Genomic DNA, 22,750 nt, shown 5'->3' on the forward strand with positions numbered 1-22,750 from the left:
AAGGACATTTAGAAGAAAAAGGGGGATGCAAAACATTAATGGGACAAAGAAATGTGGTATTATCTGTTGAAGGTATTTTATAGTTTTATCAACTGGACTAGGGAGAAATGTTCACATGTTGAAATATTCACTTTGTAAACTAAATAATATGATTGAATGTATAAAAGAAAATGAAATAAAAAATGAAACAAAACAGGTCACATATGGCACATATTATTGTATTTATACCACATTCTCAAAAATAAAAGCAATTATAAAGACAAAAAAATAAATTCGTGGTTTCTAGGGGTTAGGGATAGTGCCTAGCCCATGTGTATACACACACACACGCACACACACACACACACACATGCACACAACTAAAATCACACGTCAGGAGGCAGGCATACAAATAATCATGTTTAAAGTACACTCGGAAAAGAAAAGGAAGAGAAAGATTTGGTGATTCTTCTTGTCTTCATTCTTTCAGCCACTGTGACAAAACCACAAAAACTGGGTGGCTTATAAACAATAGAAATTTGTTTCTCACTGTTCTGGAGGCTGGAAAGTCCAAGATCCAGGTGCTAACAAATTTGGCAAGGTCCAGTTGTCTGGTTTATAGATGGTGCCTTCTTGCTATGTTTTCACATGGTCAACAGGGCAAGACGTTCTCTGGGGCTTCTTTTATAAGGACGCTAAATCCCATTCATGAGTGCTCTAGTCTCATGACCTGATTACCTCCCAATACCATCAACTTGGGGATTAGGATTTCAATATATGGATTTTGGAGGGACATAAACATTCAGATTGTATCATTTCTATAAGATGGACATTGATAAAATGGATAAAAAAATAAAAAGAAGGAATAAGAGCACTGTATTTTCCTAGATATACAACTGAACTTAAATCCAGTTCTTTAAAAGTTAATACTTTAGCAAATGCTACAAGGTCTTAAAAGGATTGCAAGCATGTTCTTAAACCTTCTCAGAATAATAAACAAGAAAGCCAGAGGCTACTCAGTCATTCACATGAATACACAGAGAATATGGTCCAGATTTCAAGCTTGCATTACAGAATAATGGTTAAGAGACTTGGTACTGAAATTTGAGTTTAATTCATGGCTGTACAATGAAGTAATTCTTTTATCTGGAAAAGCTGTTTAACCATTTTAAGCATTTAGTTTCCTCACCTGTAGTGTAAGGATGATGATAGGTGTCATATAACCAATAATATAAAATAATGCAAGTAAATCATTAAGCATAGGGCCACCATAGACAATCACTCATTAAATATTAACTCTCATTATTCTGCTATCATTTTCAGAAGAAAGTTGGAAAACCTGGGTCTAGCCACTATCAGAGCTCCTTAAATGTCCCATATTCTTAGCTGATTGGAATCCCAGAGCTGGTAAAAGCCAGCTAACTACTTAGTATGATAATCACTCATTTGATGGATTACAATGTGACTTCAAAGTGCAGTTCAATATCACAAAGTGAGAGACAGGAAAAAAGTTTTCAGAAAGACATTACATTGGGGTATATGCCTCCTCACAAAGCCCTCAAAATATATAGAACTCAGTAGGTTTAAAATCTCAGCTACTTAATAGCTCAAAGAGAATCTTTGTCCTGAGAGTTTAAATATACATCATTATGAAATTATATCTTGAAATGGATGTTTGTTTAAAAATAAGTGGTATATTCTGTGGGGGGTCAGGGATCATCAAAAAACTTTAATAATCATTATTGACTCTGTTCCTGCAAGCTGGGCCCACATGGGAGGCCTGGCTTTGATTCTCAGACTAACCTAAAGGCAGGGTGCAGTGGCATATGCCTGAAGTAGGATGATTGCAACATGACAAGAATCTACCAAAAGCAAATAAAGAAACAAAAACTTTCATATAAAACATTTTATATCCCTACTAAAAGCAAATAAACAAACAAAAACTTTCATATAAAACATTTTATATACAAACTCCAATCGAAGCACCATTATGACAAATAGAGATAGAAAGAAGGAGGAGGAAAACAGAAATATACAAAGTGGGGAAGATGTTCAGATTGCTTATTTATTTGTCCATAACCATTTTTTTAAAGGTTTTTACCAAAGGGTACATGTGCTCACCAGAGAGAGATAATGAGAGAGAAAGTGAGAAATTGTCCCCTGGGGGAATGGCCACCTAGCAGTCTCTTCTCCATTCTCTTCCTGGGACTTTCAGGCACACACATACATGTACCTAGTGTGATTTTCAAACAGCGAGGTCCAGGACTTGAACCATGGTTGGCCATATGTGAGTCCATTACCTTAACCACTATGCCACCTGCTAGTCCCACCCGTGACCATTCTTGATACCTATAAGAGCGTGGTCTTGGTGGAGGTCAAATCAAGATGCAGAAGTAGGTAGACCTTGAGATCTCCATTAAGTAGATCAGAATTAGAGTGGAGTAGGTCCCTACATCAATATATGTCCACGCATGTGCACATGAGTGAACATACACACCACACACACATATTCATCCCATCATCTAAAGAAAGACAGATTTAGTTAGGGAATAACTGAAGTGAAGTCATTATCCTAGAAAGCCCTCAAGCAGACCAGGAAGTCCTGTGAGAAGGTACTCTTCTTCAACAGTACTCACTAGAGAAAAGTGGGATAATGATGCTGGCAAATCTACAATGTGTCTGGAGAAGAAAGCAAACACTCAGGTCAGGAAAAATTAATAACTAAAATACCTTGCTTTTTTACAGGTCCATGGAATAAATCCTTGAATCCTGATTAGAAGACTCTCAACTCTACTCTTTCCTCAAGGACCGTCTTGGGTACGTTCCTCTAGGCGGCACCTCATCACCATTGGGGAAGCCTGGTTACTCCCTCCACATGTGCCAAGAGACTGGCTGAGGTCCTACCATAGCCTATTATCAGGTTCTGGCCCCTCACAGTTAGGTGAAATCCATGAGTCTATTGAGCAGGAGTTATGGAGGCCCCGGACCTTGAAAATTCAGGGATGAAGTAAGATCTTAGATCAATACACCTTTTAGCATATCCATGTGATTGTTCCAACTGATGAAGAAACTATGGTTCATCTATACTATGGAATACTACTGAGCAATAAACAAGCAAGAACAAGTTACTGATACTTGCAATATTATTGATAAATCTTGTGACTAAGATGTTCCACTGAAAGCACGTCAGGTTTTAAGATGTGTTCTCCTGAAGGTCAGAGGTAATGCACTTTTTGTTGCCATGTGATACCACTACCCCCATAGTGGTAGATGTAGTCTAGAGGATCACAGTTACAATCATGCCATCAGATTTGGGGCTGGCAGAGAGGTTAAAAATGTCAGTCCCGAATATAAACGTAGATTCCTTGTCTGAGACATGATCATCCAGCATGAAGTCTAGAATTTAATATAACCCTTCACTGTTCTGAGCTAACCTAAATGATTCTGTACTTCAGCACTTCTCCATTCGCTAGGGCCTCATTATACTTAAAATAGATCTTAAACTATAAAGAAGTTAGGCAGAAAACACAAAACAAACAAATAACTTGGATTCTCCTTCCTAAGGATATTCAGCATTGACAATCTAACTCACTTTTGTCAACCTGGAGCTGAGACCAGGCAATGTTGGGATCTAAGCATGGTCAAGTGTGTATTGGGAAGGCAGCACTCACCACATCCACTCCTGCATTCCTTTGGCACAGATTAAAACTACAATGTACATTAAAAACAAACAGACAAATGATCCACATTGCACTCAGGGTAAACAGGGTCTAATTTGAATCATACGAAATCAATTAACAAAAACATTAATCATAAGCTGTGTTAAAGTATATCTACTTGAGAACCCTCCGTACTCCTGCTTTGACTCCTGTAAGTAAATTGTGACCTCACTTAGAAGGCTGCTCTTTTGGTTGGTTGCTATGTCATAGCCAATCACAACAGCCAGACTTCAGTCAAACACAGGCATTCCACTGTTTATAAACTGTGTTAATGGACAAACTTCAAGAAGTAACCAATCCAATTGTTTCTCTATCTCATTCCTTCTCTTTTGTTTTTGTACTATCACTGTTTTCCTTTCTGGAACCTAAATAATGCGTGACCACAAGGCTACTGGGAGTTCCTCAGAAGCCATTCCAAGAAAACTGCCCAATTGGAATAGTGTTTATTTTTGCTCAATTACACTCCTCTAAATTAAAGTGCTTAAAGTTTTCCTTATTTTTAAAGAATTATTTTATTTAACTTTATTTATTTATTTTTAATTTAACCAGAGAAGAACTGAGTGATAAAAACAGGAGAGAGAGAGAGAGAGAGAGAGGAAAAGTGAGAAAGCAAGCAGACAGGTCAAGGACTCGAACGGCAGTTGGCAGTCGGCCAAGGTGGGAGTTCAGCTTCCTTAACCACCGTGAGACCTGCCAGCCCCTGAAGTTTTTCTTTTAACAGCTGCAATGATACTAGTGATCAAATAGGGAATTATATCTGATAAGCAAGCTTGGATGGTATCTTGAGTTACATGATCTGGGTTTAATGTAGGGTGGGGACATCTACAGAATATTATTAAGGAAATGTTTTCTATTAAGCCTTAGTCACTTTTAGAATGACAGTGAAAATTGTGACACAAATAGTGGTGAGTTATAGAATTTTCCCACCTTTGTATAGGGACTTTGGGAGGAATGATTACTCAGAAAACCATAGGCCTGAAAAATCTCACCTCAAAGTCAAAGAGTTCAAATAGGTACTACATTACATCGCTTCTACTTTTTGTTCAATGTTTTGTTTGCCAGTCAATAAGATCAAGCTATTAATTAGAACTTAATTACAAGTGATTTGTGCCAAAACAGTATGGTCTATTTAGAATTTATGATTTTATACAAATTAGCTTCAAAATGGTTGCTTAGTTTCTGATGTTAAAGACTCTGCAGCTCTGCAAGAATAATGCTATTTTGTGGCAATCAAGAAATATCCTAAAGCTCTTTTCAGTTGCTACGCTCAGTTTTACGGGTACAATTATATGTCTATACTGTACCATATGAATATAATTCCTCTTTTTTAAGCATTTCAATGAAATGGTTTAATATGAAAGTCATGATGGAATAACATTCAGGGGAGTAACTTATGAAAAATTGTTCACGCTAGGTAAATAAAGACAAACACAAAAGTAAACAAACCTCTGTTTAAAGAAGACCTCAGAGCTAAGGAGAACATGAGAAGCTAAGATCCCACAGAGAAGAAAAGCACACAGAGATGAGTTAACCTTGTAGAAGCCATATTGGCCTGCAAGCATTTCCCAAGGCAACCAGAATGCAAGGTTCCCACATCCCGGTCAGAAGGAAGACGATGGAAGTCAGCGATGCCACTGCAGCTCTTCTCTCAGGCAGAACTTAAAATCTTGAGGTTTACAGGGAAATATATAAGACACTTGTCAGAAAGCTGAGGAAAATTAGAAGACAATATTCAAAAGTCTCTCAAAAATAAGGAAACAAAATTCATCATTCTGGAACCAGCAGGGTAAAGAAAGGGCTTTATCAAACAGCCCAGGCTCTTAGCCCCCTCAGATTCTGTCAGTTAGGAACAGGGTCAAATCAGAATGCACATAGCCTGGCAAAAAGTCTGAAAATTAGCCTCCAATTATTCCAGTCTGTGAATGGATTAAAATTATGTATTCTCATTCTATCTGATTGTCAGAAAATAGGGTGTATCATCTCTAGGGGAGAAAGACAAAATTTCTACAATTTTAGATATGTATTTTTCTCTTTTAAATACAAGTATAAGACAATCACAGAACAACAAAATAATCAATAAAATCAGATAACCAACATAAAATCCTGTTATTGGAGTTATCAGCCTCAGACTTTAATTGTAATATTTAAGAAAATTCAGAAATTAGGTGGAAAAGAGGAGGTATCTAAAATCAAGTTTGAGAGATGTTTGCTCTAGGGCACATGCACTCACTGGAGGGACACAGAGAGACAGAAAAACACAAGTGAGAAATCACCCCTCCCCGCAGTGGTTGGTTGCCTTGCCTCAATCCCTTTGCTTCTCAAGATTTTGGACATGCATGCACACATGCCTGGTGTGACTTTTAAGGCACCAGGTTTTGAATTCAAACCATGGGAGTCCAGCAATGTAACCATTATGCCATCTGCTGGTCCCAAGGTATCTAGACTTTAAAAAAAATGAATCCAATGGAAATATTAGAAGGGAGAATGCAATAAATGAAATTAGTAACTCTATCAATTAGTTTAACTGCACATGGAACATGGTTAAAAGTGAGAATGCAATAACTGAAATTAGTAACTCTGTAAATTCTCTTAAACTAATAGATTAGTTTAACAGCACATGGAATATGGTTAAAAAAGAAAAAGAGGATTCATTAATAGAGAAACAGAATTGTATAAATAAAGAACAACAAAAAACTGCTCATCTAATACCTGAGCACCAAAATGAATAAAACCAAAATTACTAGAGCTAAAGGGAGAGATTGATTCTAATATAATAATTGTTGGAAAGTTCAACGTCTACTCTCAGCATTGGATAAATCATCTAGACAAAAAAACAATGAAACATCAGAGTTAAACTGCCCTATTGACCAAATGGCTCTGACTGATATTTACAGAAGGTTTCATTCAACAGCTGCAAAATATACATTCTTCTTGTCAGCACATGGGAACTTTATCCAGGACAGACCGTATTTTCGGCCTGAAACCAAGTCTCAATACATTGAAAAAGAATAAAAATAATATCTAGTATCTCTTCTGGTCACATTGGATAAAAACTAGATATTTGCAGCAAGAACCATTGAAAATATTAAAATAAATAAAAACTAAGCAATATGATCTTGAAAGACTATGGGCCAATACAAAAACTTTTAAAAGTTAAAATATCTAAAAATAAATGAAAATGAAAGCACTATATATCAAAGTCTACAAGATAAAGCAAAAGCAGTGCTATTAGGAAAGTTTTTAGCAATAAAATATCATATCAAAAAAAGATGGCAAATAATCTAAGAATATAGCTCAAGTTACTAGATAAACAAGAACAAACCAAATGCAAATGAAATAGAAGAGAAAATGTAACAAATATCAGAGCAGAAATAAATAAAACACACAGAAAAATACCAACGATCAATGAAACGAAATGTTGGTGTTTTCAAAAGATACTTGAAAGCAGAAATCATTAGCTAGATCATCTAAGAGAAAAAAAGAGAAGATCCAACAAGTATAATCAGAAATTAAAAAAGACTCATTGCAACTGATACCACAAAAAATAGAAATATCATTAGAGACTATTATAAACAACTATATGCCAAGTAGCTTGAAAACCCAGAAGATAGTTTAAATTCTTAGATATTTACAATCCACCAAGACTGAGCTGGCTCCATAGCAGAATGGTTAAGCACTGGGTATTGGGAGCTGCATGTCGCATGGCCCACTGCCATTCGGGTTCTGGCTCCAGCAGCTTGAGAAACATACTGAGCATGTATGTGATCTACATGCCCCAAATCCTGATGGGAAGGAGAAATGGAGAAAAGGAGCTGTGGGGTGAGGATGCCCCATTGGGTAGTGTGCTTGTTCTCTCTCTCTCCCCCTTTCCTCTTGTCAATGCATGTACCCTCTGACAACAACAACAACAAAAACAAAATAAGATGAAAACAAACAAACAAAAAAACTACCAAGATTGAATCAAGAAGAAAAAGAAAGCTTAAACAGCCAATAGCAAGTAAGTAATAAGGTGGCATGAGTAAGTCTCCCAACATAGAAAAGTCCAGGACTTAATGGCTTTCCTGTTCAATTAAATGGAACCTTTAAAGAACTAACATTGGATAAAGTAGATGGTGTAATGGTTACGTTGCTGGACTCCCACATGGCTGTCTGTAGTTCAAGTCCCAGACCCTGTGGCTTGAAACTCATGTCAGACATGTGTTTTTGTGTGCCCAAAATCCTGAGAGGAGAATGAAGAAGAGATTGTGGTGTGACTATCCTCCCAGGGGGTGATTTCTCGCTTTCTGTCTCTGTCTCTCTCTGGTAAGTGCATGTGCCCTATGTCAAAAATCTCTCTAAAAAAATAAAAGAAAAGAGTCTGTCTGTGCAAGACAGACTAACATGAGAGGCCTCCTGGTTTATGTCTGTGGACCTTCCAGAGAGTGCCATCAATATGGATGACCATGATCTGGGCTGGCTGTTGCTGCGGGTCCATCACAGCATTAAAATATTGTATAGTACTATATCTCTGTCTTTCTGTCTCTGCTTCTCTTGCTCATGGGATTTAAAACAAACAAACAAAAAAGCACACAGACCAATTTCTCCTGATGAACATAGATGCAAAATAAAGGCTAACAAACCAAATACGGCAGCACATCAAAAACATTATACACCACAATCAAGTAGAATTTATCTCATTCAATGCATAAAAAAATTGATACAGTACAATACCCCTTTATAATAAAATCTCTCAGATAAGTAGATATAGATGACATTTAACATAATACAGGACACATATGCCAAACTCATAGCTAATACCATACTGAATGGGGAAAGAGGTTAAAAACTGGGAGCCAGGGAAAGTGGTTAAGGTGTAGTGGTTAAGGTGTTGGACTCCCACATGGCCAGCCACATTTTGATTCCCGAACTCAGTCACTTGAAACTCACACCAACCGAGTGCTCATGAGTGCCTCAAATCTAGAGAGTAAAATGGAAGAGAAGGGATTGTGGTGTGGTCATATTCCCAGGGCGGGGGGCAGGGGGAGTGATTTCTTATAGCAAAAATCTCTCTCTAAAAAAAAAAAAAAGCCTTAGAACAGATCGGTGCCCTATTTCTTTGTTCTTATTCAATGTAGTACTCAATGTCTTAACTAGAGAAATTAGGTAAAAGGAAGAAATCCAAACTGAAAAAGAGAAAATTGAATTTTCTTTTCTCTTCAATAATAAATTAACTTATACTTTATAAACATTTAAATTTTTAAAACTTTTTCACCATTTTGTAATAACACTTAGCTTAAAGCACAAATACATTGTACAGCTGTTCAATAAATATTTTCTTTCATTGTATCTTATTTGGTAATTTAAATGTATTCAATTAATCTGAAACTATGCCGTTTTGTTACAAACTAAGACATAACATCCATTAGCTTAGTCTTACAAGGAGTCAGATTCATTAATACTACTGGCTTCCACCTCCATATCTTGATCCATTGAGAGAACCATGATGAACAAAGTAGTACAATATTAAATCAGGCAGAGGCATAAAAGGAAATGATGCAATCAAGAAGTATTGGTAAACATCAGATATAAGAGGTTGCTGACAGTATAACACAGACTATTTTAGCAAGTAGAAAGAATATTCACTAAAATAATGATTTATAAGTATGATATAGTAAATATATAAAGTATAATAGTAATCTAGTTGTTTATGATTATCAAGTATTATGTGCTGCACATAATTGCATGTGCCATACTTTAATTAGACTGGCGCAGCACAGCAGTTTTGTATGCACCAGCATCTCCATAAACACGTGAGCAATGCGTTGTACTGCAGCCTTACTATGGCACCAATATCACCAGGTGATAGGAATATTTCAGCTCTACTAAAAATCATATGGGATCACATGGCCTATAATTGCCCAAATCTCATTTTGTGGCACGTGACTGTTTATCTAGGTAATTCAACACGTTGCTCGTTTTTAGGACATGTTTTCTTAATTGGGTTGCATATCTCCTTTCAAAATCTGAGGCAAAAATACTGTAATTTAAAACAAATCTGCATTTTGTGTTACCAAAATATTGTTATTAACTATCACTCTAAAAAGGGACAGATAATTGTCAATTGTTAATTGATAATTGCCTGCAATGGTTAATTATAGCCAATATTTCAATTGTAGCAATGTAATAGCTGGTAAGAATGTAACTTGGTAATATCCTTACTAAATATTTTAGCAAGCTGTATTTTAAGTTATGAGTTCTGGTTTTAATTGTTCATTATTAAGTACAACAGAATGTAAAGCAGTTCTTAAACTTCAAGCTAAACTGTAAATTTTTAATATGAAGAAAAAATATTTACCATAAATACTATTATCAGGAAATTTTTTTCATTAAGCTTCTTTTGTTTACGAAAGGCCATAATCATTTGCTAGTTCACTTTGTTCCAAGAACGTGCTAGAGTACTAAATGAAAATATGCAGTTCAGCTCTCCAAGTAGCTTGCACATTACAAATCAAAATGTTAAACTGTGAGGTTAAAATGAACTAGATAAGTAAATAAGTCTTTCCCCTCTGTCAACATTTTCTTTTTATATAGCACATGCAGAGGGACGTATCTTTAAATATTCTTTCGACTAAATGTTAAAGGCTATGAGAGGCTTAGAGATAGGTACTCTGATTATTTTGCATAATGACTCTCAGAAAGCAAATATTCTGGCCAAGCATGAATGGATAGCCTTAGGAATGTAGGTCCCAAATAATGTTTTATAAAAATACTAATATAGCTATTTCAGTCTTTTTATTTTTTTGTCCCCAAGATTAAAGACCCTGAAAAAGAGAGCCTATTTCTAGATTTTCAACCATTTAATCCGTCCATCTACACACACACACACACACACACACACACACACACACATGCACACGCATATATACATACACACGCTTTATTGGCGGATGTATTAATTCTTGACAATCACTCTGTTAGATTTCAAAAATATAGAAAAAGGTACATATTTTACATTTTAAAAATCTTTTAGGTAAAGGATGGTCATAAACCTCTTATATTTCATTATCTGATATTTTCTTACAAATCTTCTACTATTTTATTACACTATTCTCTCAGCCATAGACAGAAGAGCTCACGAGAAAGCACTAACAGTGGATGCTGAGAACTTCTAGATGACACAAAGATGGATCCAATCTTCCAAGAAACTTTTAAACTGAGGTCTTTCATGTCCCAAGGCAAAGGAATAGCATGATGAAGATCCAGGTCATTACAACCCTACCTCTAAAACCAGCCTCTTTTATCCTTTTTTAATTTTTATATTTTTAAAGATTTTTTCATAGGGTGTGTGTGCTCATAGGGACAGAGAGACAGAAAGTGAGAAATCACCTCCCTGGGGATGGCTATGCCACAATCCCTTCTTGTTCATTCTCCTCTTGGGATTTTGGATATGCATGCACATGCACACAGCATGTGTTTCAAGCCACTGGGTTAGGGACTTGAACCCTGGTTGACCACGTGGGAGTCCAGCACCTTAACAATTATGACACCTGCTGATTCTTCTTTTAGATTTCCTACATTGGTTCAAGAGGAATAGGGTAACATGTAAATGTGGTGTCATAAATCCATCCAAATTGGAAGTTAACTTATCTCCTAAAATACATCACCTTTGAATGCTAATTTAATGATACCTATGTATAAAAAAAGCACTGTTTTGGGGAACCAGCAGTTAGCGTAATGGCTATGTCGCTGGACTCCCACGTAGTCGACTGCGGTTCACGTCCCGGACCCGGTGGCTTAAAACTCACGCCGGGCGCGTATGAGTGCGTGCCCAAGATCCCGAGAGGAGAATGGAGGAGAAGGGATTGTGGCGTGACCATCCCCCCTGGGGCGTGATTTCTCACTTTCTGTCTCTATGTCTCTCTCTGTCTGTCTGGCGAGCACACACGCCCTATAGTGAAAATCTCTCCAAAAAAAAAAAAAAAAAAGCGCTGTTTTTAATAGTGTCAATAACGATGTTTAAATTTAACCTGGATTTGGAGTTGGGAACTTAAGTCCTATGGAAAACAGTAATTTGTGGCAACCAGGGTGCATCCAGATTTCTTAAAATCTGCCTTAATGGTTTTTTGTTTGCTTTTTCTGTTTTGGGTCCCACATGTAGACTCTATGCATTTCAATATAATTTGTGACATTTTTAAAAAAATGAGTTCTCCATTTTCAAGAGAAAAGAATAGGAGAAAATAAAGTGATAAAATATTTGTAAGATAATGGGAATACTAGAACATAATAAGATGCTTAGGATCATCCTCTGCTTGAAACATTAAAGGAAAAGAAAAATATGCCCACTGCTTTTCTCTGTATCCTCTGCATCTAGCAGAATGATTGTCAGGTATTAAGTTCTCAATATGATGGTTTATGTATATGTATATAGGAGGTTGCTTAGAAACACGCTGCTGAATCAAATGGGCTTGTAAGTCGTTCGTTATATGTCTAACAATTCTTACATGGACAAGCATATATCGACAAACACATCCTGCTGTCCTTGAATAGTTTCTCTATATTCTGTCAGCAGTTTGTATCTCACTCTTAGGAGCAGTTTCCCATTCTCTATTATTCTTTATTTATAATTATTACATATTTATGTGTGAGTACATATATGTCTCTCTGTGTATGTGGGTGTATGTGGGTGTGTTTGTATATATGTATGCATATACACATACACAGATGGTCTTCTGTATCTATGGATCAACCAACTGTTAAAGACATGGGGAAAGAGATGGCCCCCTAAAGTGAGGTGCTAAAGAACTTTATATGTTTTCCTTTTCACTTAATATCTGATGTTAGCGTTATTTATAAGTAGTTAGCATTATTTAAAACATATGGGAGAATATGGATTGGTTATATGCAAATAATACACCATTTTATGTAAGGGATTTGAACATCAGAAAATTATGTTGTCAGTGAAAGTCCTGGAACCAATCCCCCATGTATACCAAGGAACAGTCCTGTGTGTGTGTGTGTGTGTGTGTGTGTGTGTGTAAGATATATTATATACACAAGAAAAGCCTTTATTTAAGTATGGCCTTCAATGTGAACTTCAGGATATACAGTTTAATTTTATCTTAGCATGAAAGAGAGCTTTACATAAAGAGAACTTATGCTACCCAACAGAGTAAAAATTGACATTGACGGGATCAGTATTATTATTAATGTATTATTATTGGGACCAGGAGATGGTGTAATGGTTAAATCACTAGACTCCTACATATTCGACTGAGGTTCGGGTCCCAGACCCATTCGCTTAAAATTCATGCCAGGTATGTGTGCATGTGTGCTCAAAATCCCTAGAAGAGAAAGGAGGAAAAGGAATTGCAGTGTGGACATTCCCCTGAGGGATAATTTCTCACTTTCTGTCTCTTTGGCAAGTATACATGCCCTATAGCAAAAATCTCTCTAAAAAATAAAAATGGACATTGACAATGCAATATATACATCCCAAAGAAATCTCTATTAGATATATTTCTGAATATATGCAACATAGTGTAATGTTGAATGTTGAAGAAGATAAATGTGTTTATATATTACACACTGTATGCATACTTTGGAAAACCACACTATACCTCCTTCAGATGTACAATTGCATGTTAACCAGAAATCATAATTAAGGAAAGAACCCTTGGTGCCACAAATGGTGAAGATGACTGTACATAAAGTACAACATTCTCCATTCTTCACATAATGTGCACTTTGCCCTCTCATTTCTCTGTTGGACTTTTTTTTTTTTTTTTTTTGGGGGGGGGGAAGGTTTTTACTATAGGGTGCGTGCGCTCGCCAGACAGACAGAGAGAGACATAGAGACAGAAAGCGAGAAATCACCCCCCAGGGGGGATGGTCATGCCGCAATCCCTTCTCCTCCATTCTCCTCTTGGGATCTTGGGCACGCACGCACATGTGCCCGGCGTGAGTTTTAAGCCACCAGGTCCAGGACGCGAACCGCGGTCGACTACGTGGGAGTCCAGCGACATAGCCATTACGCTAACTGCTGGTTCCCCTCTGTTGGACTTTTGAGGATTCATATTGGTGTGTGACTAGTTACCTGAAAGATCAGCATATTAAAAGACAGGAGTTGAGCATAGCAACTGATAAAGGGCCATTCAGTCATCCATTTATTTTATTCCTCCATTCAAAAGTGTATAATGAGCATTATGTCCACGGTTTCTGACAAAGTGAAAATGATAATACAACGTGTTAGGAACCATGATCCTGGTGTGCATGAAGTATTAGCCTACATAGCCATGTCATTTCTCTAATATCACTTAGAGATAAAACGCATTAAAAATGTAATAGCAACTCAACAGTTTTTATAAACCATGGTTTGTAAAAAGCTCTGTTCTCAATGAAGCAGAATGAAAAGACTTTAAAAAAAAATCCTTAGGGCCAGCAGGTTGCATGGTGCCTAACTAAGGTGCTGAATTTCCATGTGGGTGACCACAGTTCAAGTCCTGGTAGCTTGCTTTCTCACTTTCTCTCTCTTTCTTGCTCTCTCTTCCTCTATCTCTCTCTGATCAAATTAAAAATAATAATAGTAATAATAAATAAAATAAAATAAATAATTCATTAAAAAATCTTATCCACAATAGAATACAACGTACTGTCAAGTCTTAATTCAACTCTCAACTTAATTTCCAAATGCAAACACTCCAAAGAAGTTTCTGGCTTTCTTTAGTTCAGTAGACATTCTGGAGAAATACTTGCATCTGTGCTCTTTCAACTCTAACCATTCCTCTAACAGTGTAATGGAACAAGGCACAAAATCCTCTCCTTAAGAATTCTGGCTCAGTGCCACTTAAACTAAAGCACATTGATAGCTGGTTTTATAAATCCTATGAAAATGAGCATTGCAGAGTAAATAATTGACTGGAAGTCACAGCTAATGAATAACAGTGGGTAAATTATTTTTGTAACCTAAGAAATAATATGGTACTTAATGTTTCATGTAGGTGCAACATTATTATTAGATCTGGCTTCATTATATAAATAAATATGCTAAAGCATTAGCCAAGTACAGTAATATAAACATGTTCAATAAATTAAATGTGTGAAATAAATTAATTGTGCTCAATTACAGAAGCATAATATTTATGGCACTCCAATTCAGTTAGAAACACTTATTTTTGACCTTTGGATTTCTTAAGGGTGCTTATTGTCTAGTTCTAGAAACAGACCTTGACCCACCTTTAAGGCATAATAGAACAAGCTGTGCATATATTTGTATTTGGGACATCCAGAGACACTAAGTAAACGTTTATGGAGATGATAATAATGGCTTTCCCCAGATATTAGCTAGGTTTTAGTGCTTAGAGATCAATTTGACAGGAAGCAAAGGAGTAAAAGATATTCTAGACTGGGAGCTTTGTCAGAAAACCTAACAAAAACAAAGAGCTTACTCATGTGTTACTCATCTGTTTATTTGGTTAATCATTTAATAGTCAACAAATATTTACTGAATAGATACCACTACCGTGGTAATTCTGTAATAGTATTGAAACATATACTCAAAAAATTATTCCTTTAACTTCAATGTCAGTAGGTTTTAACATAATAATGCCAATTTCAAATGGATGTATATATTAAAAAAAGCCATGACAAATTGTTAAGATTTGTGACTAGCTGATAGATTTCTTGCAAATAAGAACTTTTCTCGCCAACTAACAAGGAACATTCAAAATAGTCTATTATGATTTCAGATAAAATCAAAACAAAAAAAATTGTCTAAAACTTTGATATAATACTTATAAGATTCGATATAAGTCTAATGTGTATTTTTCTTTATAAACAGACATTTTGTCAACAGCCTACATATGTCTCAAAAATTTAAATCAAAACTTTTTTATTTAGTAATATACACTCAAGGCCATTTAAGGAAAAATGTGTAATCTTTAATTTTATCCATGAAAATAAACTTCTTTTTTCCTTTCCATGTGCATTACATTTATATTTAAAAGTTAAGAAAGGAAATGATTCTGAGAACAATTTGAATGAAGTGAGTAACTTACTTCCTGCTTTGCTTCAAAACTGATAGAATTTTAGTTAAATAACGTTTCAAATTCTATTTCTGTGATGGAAACCAATGTTTACTTCCCAATGTTACAATATTTGAAAAGGTAAAGACATAAGCTATAAGAATACATCAAACTGGGGCTGATGAGTGGTGTGGTGATTAAGGCACTAGACTCTCCACATGGTCAACCTTGGTTCAAGTCCTGGACCAAGGAGCTTGCTTTCTTGCTTTCCCTCTCTCTCTCTCTCTCTCTAGTCAAATTAAAAAAATAATAGCATGGCTGATGATTAAAATTAAATAGAATAATTATTTTAAAAAGGAATAATAAAATTTATAAATCTTGCTAAAATAACTATTTTATTTAAGAACTATAATAAGTAAAAAGAGGAAAAGGAAACAAGTAGAAAAAGGCTCAAATTCTGGCTTTACCACCAAGCAGCTTTGTTATTTTGGGGAATGTAGTCTTTATTGAGCTGTTAAAATGTGATTGTATGGGACCAGCCGATGTCGTCATGGTTTTGTCGTTGGACTCCCATGAAGTCGACTGCAGCTCAAGACATGGATCCAGTGGCTTAACACTCATGCTGGGTGCATGTGTATAAGTGCCCAAAATCCCAAGAGGAGAATGGAGGAGAAAGGACTGCAGCCTGACCATCCCATTTGAAGGGTGATTTCTCACTTTCTGTCTCTCTTGTCTGTCTCCCTGGCAAGCGTACACACCTTATGGCAAAAATCTCTCTCTCTAAAAAAAAAAAAAAAGTAGTGATTATAAATCATCAGTTTTGAGGTAGATGTGATAATAACAATCAGAAAAAAACTATTTTCTTTTAATTTTTTAGCATAGTGCCTGGCATACATTAATAACCATAACTATTGGTCCCTTCATTTCCCCCCTTTTTCTTTTTTTATAATAATTTCTGCTTTCTATCTTATGTAAATTTCAACTCTTATGACATTTGTTCTAAGAAATTACTTATGGTGACTCTTTTCAACATATTTCACAAATATAATAGCAAATGACAGACAGACATAATTAGTGCATATCTGATTCATTTCATTACACTTGCCATTTCCCAAAAAGAATACAGTGTGCTAGATAAAGCTATCAAGGCATATTTCAAAATTAATGTTTTAATTAACATTTCTAATTTTACATGTAAAACTGTGCCCATGCGTCATCTGTTGTCTCTCAAGAAGCCATTACTTGATGGTACTGTTGTACTTCAAAAAGGAGACAAAAACATACACTAATATTAATGGGATATCACATACAATTTAGTTAGAATAGCATATCAAGTACTGAAACTAATATGTTTCTTTCATATTCTATTTAAATGAAACAACTTACAGAAGGGTCATTTAGACTTTTAAAAATGTAAATAGATCATTGCATTTGCCAACTAGTTTATGAAATGATATAGGTTTAAACTAATATTCTTTTAATGCATGTGTCTTTAATTTTTCAGTTTCTCAAATGAACAGCTTCTTTTTCTAAAAGTAGTTTTTGGTAGTACTTAGAGTTAAGGTCTATATTTGTGATGATTTACAAATCATAACCATGGTATTATTTTCCTTATTATAATGTTCTAAAATCTCTTAAAATACTGAGGTCTCAATGTTATCTGGAAGAGTTAGAAATACTCAACATAAGAAGAAATAATTCTTCACTATAACTGGATAGACATAAACCTCCCAATTAAAGTTGGGTTGAAGTGAGCAGTTTTAACATTTATTGGGGAGGTAGGGTGGATGGGGAAAAGCATAAGTTAAGTGCACGGGCAAGGTTTTTATTTAGAGCTGTGTTTTTCACCTTAATTTTAAGGAGAATCAAAAGCTCATGGTTGGTTTTCCATAGATCAAAAGGTCAATCTCACTGGTTTCATTTTAAATCAGACAGTATTCAGAAAGTCATGATGCACACTAGACTCTTATTTCATAACACGTTTGGCAATGACGATCTTGGAAAAGGGCAACTAAATGGTTTATTATGTTTTTCTTCACCTGGCCTGTTTATTTTTTTTAATCAAAAATTTTAAGAAAATATTCAGTCTCCCATTTTATGATCTTAGCTAGTGCTTCATATTTATGGTATATCTTTAATTACAAAATCCCTTACCTCTTTCAGCACTAGTATTTTCAGTAGTGAACAAATGCATGCATATTTTTTTACTTTTGTTCAAATATGTATTAATTCAATAAAAGAGATTAGTTTTCAGCTGTTAAATATCATATTGATCATTTGAGTTGTCATAAATTAGGCTGGCGGTTAAGCATGTGGATATAAAAAAATCACAAAATATTTCCAAAAATATGTTTTGAAAATATTTTTTAATTCACTGAGGTTAAAATCAGCACATCTTAAAGTGAATTATTTTTCTTCACTAGAGCTTTAATCATGTTTATTGTAGAGAAAGGTGATACCATTTGACCAGATGATCTGATATTTTTATTTTTTTTCATATAAAAAAGTAAAAAAGAAGGATTGTACATTGTTCCTGTCTTTCATTTATAGTTTAGGGTTGGTAATTTTTCTAAGTCTAATTACCCAAGCAGTTAGGTTTCTAATACTCTCCAGTTTATGTAAATATTAAAAGATATAGTCATTGAAATATTCCAAGAGAGCCTATCTGATTTCCAGATCCTTGTAGGATGAGATAAGGTATGGTTTATAAAACATAAAATTTATTTAGCTTCAGTTTCCTGGATAAAGATGTTTTACCTCATAACTTTTTAGTTCTTTGGATGGTTGTAGCTGTCCGTGGAGCATAAGTGAGAAAGTCTGAAACGTGTTGAACAAGACAGTCAACATTTCCCCCCAGGTATTTCCTATTACGTAGTCTATGAATTGATAACGGTTATAGAAAGCTATTTGGTCTCTTATTTTAATAACTCAGATGGTCATAAAATTCATGCAGAACTTTAATTTTGTCATAGTCTTTATGCATTTTGATCAGGAAATAAATTCAACAGGAAAAGTAACAATATAAAAAACACAAAATTAATTGAAAAGTTATCAATATTAGATGTGTATCCCATCTCTTCTATCTTTGGGATCAATCAGCAAACAAATAAATCAACATTTATCTTATTTTTCAAGATGAGAGAGTTTCAGAAACATTGGCAAAGTTTGACTGGTTTTCCTAAAGATCTGTTTCTTGCATCTGTGTAGCTTAGATACTTTATGCTTGGTGAATGCCCATGTTCCTTTAAATTCTTACACAAAAGGAAGAACTTTTCTCAATTTCTGATAACCTTTTCATCATGATTTTTCTAACTATACGTTGATGAACTCAATGGATACTAACACCTCTTAAGTGTCAATCTCGTCAACCTTTTAGTATTTCTCTTTGTGCCTTTCTGGCCATAAACATATCTGCTGTTAACAACCTTAAGTACAGCAAAGTACTTAAATTTTGATCAGAGCTCTATGGAAAGGCAATTGATGTCCATGCTACACTTATGATATGTAGACAAGGCAGGGGTTTTCTTTCTTCCTACCTGTACTAAACTTCCTCAGTCAAGATATTTGTACAAGATACTTGGATAAAAACCCATTTATCGTCTACTGGTGCACTGATTTGTATTAATGACTATATGGATTAATAAGTATAGTTTTAAAAATGGATTGCTTACAATGTCTACAAAATTTTTATTCTAATTCTGAATTTCTTGTGTAACTCTTCCTATATATTATTAGATCCTTTTCCTCATATACTTTAAAAAGGGGCGTTGTTTCCTGGTCTTCCATTCAGGTGAACAGAAGTAGGCATTGAAATGTCAGTTTAAATAGCGAACCATAACACAGTGAAGAAGATTTCAATAGTCTAACATATCCGCCCACTCTTACTCTCACTGTCTAAATCAGAGTTTCACTTTTTAAAAATCCATACAGTAAACCTTTTTAAAAAAGAATTTGTAATATATTTTGTGTGTCATTACTGTGCTAGGGAAGCTAGAAATTAGATGAGTCCTGAGAGTTTTTTTTTTTTTCTCTTTCAGTTTTACAAGTACGCTCTAAATTTCTTTTTAATAAAATAACCAAGGCTTGCTCCTGTCTCCTCCCACTCCTTTGGCTTGGTGCTTACTCCTTAAGCAACTTGCTGCATTTTATAGCTATGGAATTTAACTGGGAAGGGAAGGGCGTCCCTAAGAAACCCTGAGAGCAGGGATACACAACAGCGAATGCAAGCAGAGGATACAAGCTCCCTCTGCTCAGCTCCCCTCAACCCTCCAAGCCTTTTCGATGTGCTCTTCTCTCTAGTCACAAAAGGCAGCTGAGTTCACAGCTGGAACAACAAGTTGAGCAGTGAATCCCGGCGATTTACAGAAGTAACACACAGGCTCATTGGCTTAAGTGGAATCTTGGTTGCCAGGCGAACTAGGAATCGCTAGACTGGGTTCAGCAACACCGATAAAAGTGTTTCTGTATCTTGACAGAGAATGCAAATGACGCAGAGTGTAATCGATCGACAGGATATTGACCACTTTCCTTCCTTCGTTCTCCCAGTTTAGGTGCCAGAGAGCCCAGGGCTCATATATTCGCCCAGAGGCCACCAACAATCTCCATTTTCCCCCAATGCATAAAAGGCTAAAAACAACTACATTCCCAGCACCACGGCGTGGCTCAGCGCCTTTGTTTACCATATAAGTCACATCAGGGGTTCGCTCCTCGCTTTCTCCCCTGCTTTAAAACCCGGTGCCGTGAGAGACTGCGAAGCACCCCCAAACTCCCGCTCCGCCGGGGTCAACCACGGAAAGCTTCACAGATCTGTTCCCGGGCCTCGGAGGGAAACCAAACAGCAGGAGCCTTTTGAACTCGGAACCCCCCAGGGATGTCCGCCTCCCAGGAGGGAGCCGGCTTCCCAGGCAGCTTAAGAAACTTAACTGACATCTCAGAAAGGAGGAGAGACGGAGCTCCGGTCCCACGGACCCGGGAGGCGACACCCTCTTTACCTGCAAAGTTGCTGTCTTCTAGAGGAAGTGTTCGGATCCAGGGAGCAGCGGCGCGGGCGCTATACCGGGTGAGAGCACGCCTCGCAAATTCCGATGGGATTTCCTTAGTCGCGGCCGAGTTTTGGAGCATTCCGAGGGAGACGCACGAAGCTGGAGCCCACGCAGCTGGCACCGAACTGGGCGGAGTGAGGATGCTCTGAGAGCGAAGCCATGGGAGGCGGGGAGGGGCGGGCCGGGAGGGGGAGGTGAGCGCCTGGGGAGGAGAACCTCTCCCACCCCCGCTCCCCGCCGATCCCTGTGGATAAAGTTCCCACGGCTGACCACGGACGCCTCAGACGGGTGCCTGGCTGGGGGCCACCCAGACAGTCCGGAAAGGGACAGTCTGAGAAGATGTGGGTCCCACGCACTGCTTCGCTGGATCGTGGAGGGGACCCGAGTGCCGGCTGGCGCCCGACTGACGCTCAGTCCCCGACCCGGCTGCGGCGCAATAGCCTCCACCTCCCCGGCCCAACTGCTTGAGGTCAGCAGTGGGCAGGCGAGCTCCCCACAAACCAGCCTTCATCCAGCCAAATCGGTGTGGAGGACCCACCCCCGTGGGCCTGGATGCGAGCCACGCACACCTCCGAGCTGTGGGCAGGCTCTCCAGGGATGTAAGACTTTTGAACGCCCTCCTCCCACTCCAGTAAACAACCACCTTGTGCCGGTCGCCCGACAGGAGAAAAGTGTCCCCCAGTAACTCTCCAAGCTTCTCCCGCTCCCGTTCCTCTGCGCTCCTGGCGCCCCCTCTCCCGTCCTCAAGGTGTCAGACTTCCCTCGCAAGAGCAGGAAGATGCGGTTTGCCACTAGTGTCAACAATCGACACAGTCGCAATGAATCAATGATGAACCACAGCATTCCACCCACCCGCATCCAGTTAGCGTGGTCTTTGCAACAGAAATCAGCAAGTTTCCAAATAATAAAACCCGGGACTCCAGTCAGCCGAGGCGAGGAGCGCAAGGGTTGGTGGCTGCAGGTGATGTGCGTGCTTGTGTGCGAGCGTGCGTGTGTGTCTCACTCGAATAACCTTATCGAGATCGAGATTTCAGGATAAAGGTTAATTCTTAGCGAATCTCTTCGGTGTTCACACACGGAAGTAAGATGAAAGTGTCCAGAGGCCACCTATGTGCGCTCACGCTCGCGCGGAAACAAAGTTGGCAATAACTTACTTGCTATAACTGCGCGGCGACGATTCTCAATTTGTCATTCACGGAGGCGGGGTGCTTGGTCGTGATCCCACGAGCCAGAGAATGGGCTTCTTGGTAGAGTGGCATCCGTGAGGAATCTCAGCTCGCGAGGGCCTGCCTTGCGACTGACTCTCCAGTTCTAACTGATGTCGTTTATTGTCCTAAAGCCCTTGGGTGAGCTGAGGGACACGGATTGCATCCCAGCAGACGCTTGCTTCAGTTGCGCGCGTGTGCACCAGATGAGAGGCGATCGTCTCTGCATCCCAGCTACACCTGGTTACACCTTCTGGGAAGCCTCACTGTGCTGGCTGCAAGGAGGACCAGGATTCTTCCAGGGGAATATTTTGCGAGGAATTCACGTCGGGAAACCGGCACCCACACGCAGAACCCAAAGTCCAAAATCTAACAATTTTCATCCCGCTGATTTCACAGTTCACATAAATTGAGGGTTTTTTTTTCTCTCTCTCTCTCTCTTTTTAAAGAACATGTACACAAGTAGAATATAGTTAGAGATCACCCATTGGAGTGATGTGCACCTGTCTTATTTTCTTTGAGATCATTTTCCTCCTTCGGAAATTATCTTCTAACTGTTCTCATGGGTTTATCACCGGCTTTTCTGGATCCCTGTTCTAAATTTCCAGTAGTGCATCTCTCCTAGGAACTCTAGGATTATCCCTTAGATAAATACTGACATACACAGAGGTATACCTGGAAGGTTCTTAGAATGCCTCTCCAGAAAACATAGAAAAAAAAAAAGAATTTGTTGTTACTTTCCTGAATCTTTTTATTCTTTACCAAAAATGCATTAGCATCTTTAAACTGTTCTTTACTTTTCCTCA

The 22,750-nt window shown here is 37.5% G+C and overlaps 1 protein-coding gene across 1 annotated transcript in view; it reads right to left on the reverse strand.

Annotated features, from left to right (window-relative positions):
* The window catches only part of TRPC4 (transient receptor potential cation channel subfamily C member 4), a 227,990-nt gene extending 207,117 nt beyond the window's left edge, over window positions 1-20,873 (reverse strand). Inside the window, exon 1 of the mRNA XM_027774091.1 lies at window positions 20,689-20,873. The gene's annotated coding sequence lies outside the window, so the exon portion shown is untranslated. The remainder of the gene's footprint in view (window positions 1-20,688) is intronic.
* Between the last annotated feature and the right edge of the window lie 1,877 nt (window positions 20,874-22,750).

The sequence above is a fragment of the Tupaia chinensis genome, unplaced genomic scaffold (assembly GCF_000334495.1).
Source record: "Tupaia chinensis unplaced genomic scaffold, TupChi_1.0 Scaffold000402_1, whole genome shotgun sequence".
Classification (NCBI taxonomy): Eukaryota; Metazoa; Chordata; class Mammalia; order Scandentia; family Tupaiidae; genus Tupaia; species Tupaia belangeri.